At 33.0% G+C, this 6,123-nt stretch overlaps 1 long non-coding RNA gene across 1 annotated transcript; it reads left to right on the top strand.

Moving 5' to 3' along the window:
* The first annotated feature begins 933 nt into the window (after window positions 1-933).
* LOC136274405 (uncharacterized) lies at window positions 934-4,698 on the top strand. Its single transcript, XR_010712723.1, has 2 exons — window positions 934-2,137; window positions 4,402-4,698. It is a non-coding gene; the product is annotated as an uncharacterized lncRNA (long non-coding RNA).
* The last annotated feature ends 1,425 nt before the right edge of the window (window positions 4,699-6,123 follow it).

Genomic DNA, 6,123 nt, shown 5'->3' with positions numbered 1-6,123 from the left:
CCTTTGACTTCATCTATTGTAGAGTGTATGTGTCCCTGTTCAAGAATGAAGAATCTGGTCATTATCAAAAACAAGACAGAGTTACTAACGAAGATCGACAAAATGAAAAAGGAACTCGCCGTCAAAAAATCCTCGTTGTCTAGCTCCATCCGGAAGAAGACTTCCGCCGTAGATCCTCGACCGTCCGCCTCCATCGTCGGTGGTACAATAAGCGTCGTTATTATTGCTACAGTCGTCGGTCTTATCGTCCTGAGTGATCTTACTCGGTTGATAAACTTTTGGTGGAAAACCATCCAAAAACGTTGTAATAGAAAAACAAGAGCGGCACAGAAAGGAAAGGTTTAGAAAATGTTTGTTTTATTTGTTGATTTATGAATACAGCAGTTTGCCTCCGTTTTCTATCACTTATTGAGGGTAGGGCTCTGTGTAATTTGTCTTCTAATTTGTTTTTGATGCTGTTGTAAACTAAATGTCTGACAGCTGTAGAATAGCATATTATATGTATGGTGAATGCTCTGATTATGAACAAGTGTTTCTTTTTTTTAAATACCGATATGACAATATGACAAATTTTATCATTTAATTTATATAAAGGTTACGAATACTTAATGAATAAATTAACATATCTCTTTTCCCATCAGAAGACGCGAAAAATCTATGTTACACATGTTAAAGACGTGTTACAATTTTAATTAGTTGTTGTAGTTGTCAATATTTTTGTTGTTGTGGTTGTACAAGTTTTGTCTTGTAATTGTTAATATTACTAATGTTGTCTATATTAATATTATTTTAGCTTGTATTCAGGAAATCTTTAAGGAAGTTACTATAAAATGTTTTATAACTTCACCTCTAATTAAGGTCTTCCGTTTCCAACGGAAGACCTTATTGTTTTTGCTTTGTTTCTTTTTCCCTATTATTAGGGTTTTCCGTTTTTCAACGGAAAACCCTTCTGTTATTCTACTGTTTCTTATTATTATTTTTTTTTTTTTCCCGCAAATTTTGTGCACGAGATTTCTCGAACATTTTTTGTCTGATTGCTATGAAACTTTCAGGGTATGTAGATGATATTAATATCTCTAGACGTTTTTTTCAAATTTTTAAAATTCACTTCCGGTTATGAGTTATTGCCCTTTAATTGAAAATTGGGGGGTCTTTTGTCCAGAGTTGATCTCGGGAACTACAAATGATAGATGCATGAAATTTGGCGAAATTGTCGGTAACATTTTATAATTTTGCTGGCATGAAAATTTTGGTAATTTCTTTGTTAGCTTTTGAGCTATTTGTCGCCAAAGTTTAAGATTTTTTCGGGGCTGAAATTTTGTTGCTTTTTGTATTATAACCTTTAAACTAAAAATATTTTGTTAATACATATAGAACAAAAGTTGTTTAGAATAACGAGAGCTTTCATTTAAAATTAAGAAAAAAGGGCTGGCCCCTATAATTAGGGGTCAGCAGCTCATACACGTATTTTTCTGATAGCAAAAATCGTTATCATTTTATGAAAAAAAATTAATTTAGTTATTGTTAATATATTAAATAATGTCATTTGGTATCAAATTAAACAAGTTCTGTCCTATATTCTTTTTCAAATTTCATAAAACAAATATGTGAGAATCGTACACGAACGAGTTAATATGTCTACATAGACACACAAGCGAACAAATGCCACATTAAGGCCCAGGCATTTACTGCATTACGTTGTGTTGCGTCTTAGATGAATTGTTGTGATTCAATTTCATTTTTTTCATCTATATCATTTATGAATTCAATGAACACACATTATTTAAACGTTCTATGTGCAACTATTTGTCGGGGCGCCCCTGTATGTAACCCCCGCGCGCGCGCCGAATGTAAACAGAACGGCATTGTAGAAAAGAGAGAGCCGTAATGCAGAAGAGAAGTTGTGTATTCTTTCGGTGTACACATGCATTTTCAATTTGCTGTGAAACATATGAACATGCACAGGGAACAATACTACATATTTGTTTAAGGAGGATATTTTTCTCGTGTGAATCGTTTACGAGGAAATTCTGACAGCCACACTTCTGTCGACGATCAGCCGTTGATAAGCTACGAGTAATAAAGGAGAAAAGATGGACATTAAAGTGTGTGATTTATGTGGATGTTACTGAAGAAGGTGAGGCTTTTACTCCTTTTAAAGTTTCTTGTTAACTGGTTAAAATTTAGTATATACACTGTAGTATAGATGTACATGTAAGTACGTGCACACTGTTAGATGTTTTTGTTATGGTGTGGGTGTTTGTTTACTAACGTGTAATTTTTACATGTTTCATGGGTGTTTAGACTCGCTCGAGGTTCATGGGGGACTGGAAAGGGTAACTGAATTTATCTATTTAAAAAATAACAGATTGTGAATTTTCAACTCAAAATTCAAAGCAGGGTCTAATTAGAAACATATCATATCTTCTTGTGCAGAGGACTCCAAATGTAGTCATGAATACCCTGTAGACATAACTTCAAGTAAATAAAATTGTATACTTCAGACTTCAGAGTTAAAACATGACTTTAATATCTTTATGATGCCGATCATTGTATCATTAAAGAGGTATAGCAGACCAACGGGTACCCGGTACATGTACTTGTACATGTAGGTTACAAGTTAGAACTATGCCTACCATTCTACCAGTTCACATAATTTTTCTTGTTTAGCAGTTATGATGTGTACTTAAATTGTCCTTGTTAATGTTTTAAATGTAATTTTTTATTCTCTTTTTTTAATCTGACTACTGGCAGTACTGGCGTGCGAGCAGTTCTCGCCGAGGACCATTTCTCGCTGGTGCACTGTTACATCATATTTTCGTATATAATTTTATGTGTTGATAAAATGACGTAACAATGCACTGGTGAGAAATAGTACTCGGCGAGAACTGATCGCACGCCAATATTGATTAATTACAGACAAAAACTGAAGGTTGCGAGTGTTATTTTTAATTGAACAACATTGTTTAAAATAATTCTTTATATATGTGACGATCAGACCGGTTTGAATACCAGTGCCAGATAGCTCAGTTGGTAGAGCACCTGACTAGAGATTCAGGGGGCCCAGGTTCAAATCCCTTCATTATTTCTCCCATCCTGTTACAATATTGGTGTTGTGACCAACCCCTGGAACTAACAGGTTAACTCGATCCTGCCAGGGATGATCTTCGAGGGTGAAGATCATTTAAGGGGGAGGAATGTGACGGTCAGACTGGTTTGAATACCGGTGCCAGATACATGTAGCTCAGTTGGTAGAGCACTTGACTAGAGATTCAGAGGGCCAGGTTCGAATCCCACTTTGTTCCGTCGTTATTTCTCCCATCTTTTACATATACATGTATATCAGATATATGACAGATGATTAAGGTCATCACATGTTTTGCAAGATTCAATAAGTGTTAAAAACCTTTACTTTACAACAGAATACATTTAAGTGAATATTTATGTTTCTTGTTATTACTGTATTTGGTGTGGTTTTCTTGACAGTGTCGCATAAACAATTTACCCCCTCCTAAAACGCAAACTTTCTTTTTGTGGATTCAGCTTACCGCTGATTGGCTGCTGTTGCAGCAGACAAATAAGATATGCACGCACAAAACACAATGAACTTATCAGAGAATGAGTTGAGTTTATTTAAACTGTTGGAATTTGGGTATTTTTTTTTTAAATGTATACTTGTGACAAAACATATATGTGGTACATACAGCTGTAGCTTTATGAAGAAAATTTTGGTTAGACCATATATACCTATCATGCAAGTAAATGATATTTACAAAAAAACTTGCAATTTATGGCGCACGAAATATACGCTAGTTTTATAAAGATTGACATACATGTAATGTACCACATTCTTTGAAAAATAATCTATTAAAAATTCTTCATTAAGTTTACTCATACATGTTTTATGCTTATTACACGTAGTATTGTTTTTAAAACATGTAATTTATAAGAAAATAAACAAAAACCCTCGCTAAATTTATTTGCAAACAAAAAATACACAGTAGAATTGATAAAAAATGGTATACCAGAAGCTAATACCAGTACATGTACTTTGACGCTGTTCGGTGGGTAATATTCGTTTGTAATTTACGAATTGAAATATTGACTGTTGCACTACAAGTATGGTAATAAACTCTCTCTCTCTCTCAAACTCTCTCTCTTTCTCAATTTGATAAGTGTTTATACCTATGAAAATTTTTTAATATTATATTATGACTTGATATGCAAATTTTTGATCTTGTACTGCCTAAATGTTATGTCATGTATTGGGATATGTCATACTTATTACACTGCATGGTCAGTGTATTTTTTACAGAAATACTATGCATATGTTAATGTAAACACAGCTATTACTAGTACATGTATGTAAACACAGCTAATTATTTTTTTTATTTATTTCAGCTCAAAACAGACTCTTGTTACCACATGGCTTTTACCGGTACCTGTTGATTCTTGTGGGTCAGCTCCTGAGATTAACCTGTCACCTCTATCCACATGCATATTCCTTGTGTTCTACAGACTATTTACTGGTAATTCAAATTAAATCCGATAATGCATGAACAATAATGGAACTTGAAGAAAGCATCATGCCATGTTGTGGTTTGTGTTTGATAAGAAATTATGAAAACAAAATTAAGGCTGTTTAAAGAAATTCATAATTGCTGTGAAAATTTGTTTTTCAATAAAAGTATACAATTATGTTTCCTTTATTTTTTATTTCATAAAGATATTTAGATGTGTTTACATAATTGAACCCCCCCCCCCCTCTATTTAATTGTCTGCATTAAGATTACATGTAGGATATGTAAATGTACATTTGACTTTGAAATAACATCTGCTATGATAATTACTTTTGAAATGAACAAGAAACAACCTATTTCTACCTTTCTAAGGTATATATGCATAAAAAAGTAGAAAAACATGTCAAATTTGAACATTTTTCATTGAAATCAACTCTGTCTCCAGCTACCTGGGTGTTTGAATTTAATTCTAATTTAAGGCAGATGTCTAACTTGTAGGTTGTAACTTACTGTTTTAGCATGGTTAGAAGAAGACTAGAAATCAGAATAGATTAGATATTCACTAAATATGATTGTTAGCTTACTTTTTTCATGAAAACAAGAAATCACAAGCAGGACAGCTGTCTATTTGTTAATTAAAATGGTACAAATCATACAATAAACAAATAAAGATCACATTTTAGAATCATTGATGATTGTTTTCAAATATGTGTGAGAAATGACTCAAGGAAATTGCCACATGTTTCATAAAATTAGGTAAAACATTTCAAACCATGACTTTTTATGAAAATCAAAAGATTGGGGGGTGGGGGGTATACATGTAAGGGTATTTCTAAGTGATGTGAAGCTTTTATCATGATTATATCATGTAGGCATATGTTGTATTGAATAAGGTTTCTTTTTAAAGGTGGTTGAACAAAAGTTGACCTCTAAAAGGTCAGATAAAGATGTTTTACTATGGAGAACCCTGTAAATCTGTGTTTACTAAAGGAAATTGGAAATGGTGGGTTCACTTAAATGGCCATATTTTTATTAAACCTCAATGGAATTGGCAATATGTGGTATTCTTTTTCTCAAAATTGCATTAGCTTTCTTATTCTAAGACAAACCGTCTTTTCATAAAAATGTTAGTGTACTAAGTTAAAGATACAAGGAACAGTTTCGGATAAAGTACCGTCAATATTTTTGTAAAATTGAGAGTGACTGTACTTGAAGGTTTATCATTGTTGCGTAGATTCATGAACTGAATTTTAATGATTACCAATAGTTAGAGGGATGTCTCTTGTTGAAATTGGTAAGCAATATTAAGGCCCCTAATTTTAAGTACATGAGAAGCAGAAATAAATTGTGAAACTTGCGGCTTTGACAGATATGTTGACTTTACAGTGAAATTGAAGGTTACAAACGGGAGGTTATATAACATGAAATGTAGGTGGATGGGATATTATATGCCTATTTAGTATTTACTGAGTATGAGGACAATAGCAAGTTTATTGTCCCCCAAGACAGCAAATATTTAATGAGGCAAAGCCAAGGGAAATAGTAGCTGTTGAATGGGACAATAAACTTGCTATTGTCCAAATAGTCAGTTAATTGGTATTTC

The sequence above is a fragment of the Magallana gigas genome, chromosome 4, assembly GCF_963853765.1.
Source record: "Magallana gigas chromosome 4, xbMagGiga1.1, whole genome shotgun sequence".
Classification (NCBI taxonomy): Eukaryota; Metazoa; Mollusca; class Bivalvia; order Ostreida; family Ostreidae; genus Magallana; species Magallana gigas.
The sequence above is the reverse complement of the archived record's forward strand: the minus strand, read 5'-3'. Positions and strand labels throughout refer to the sequence as shown.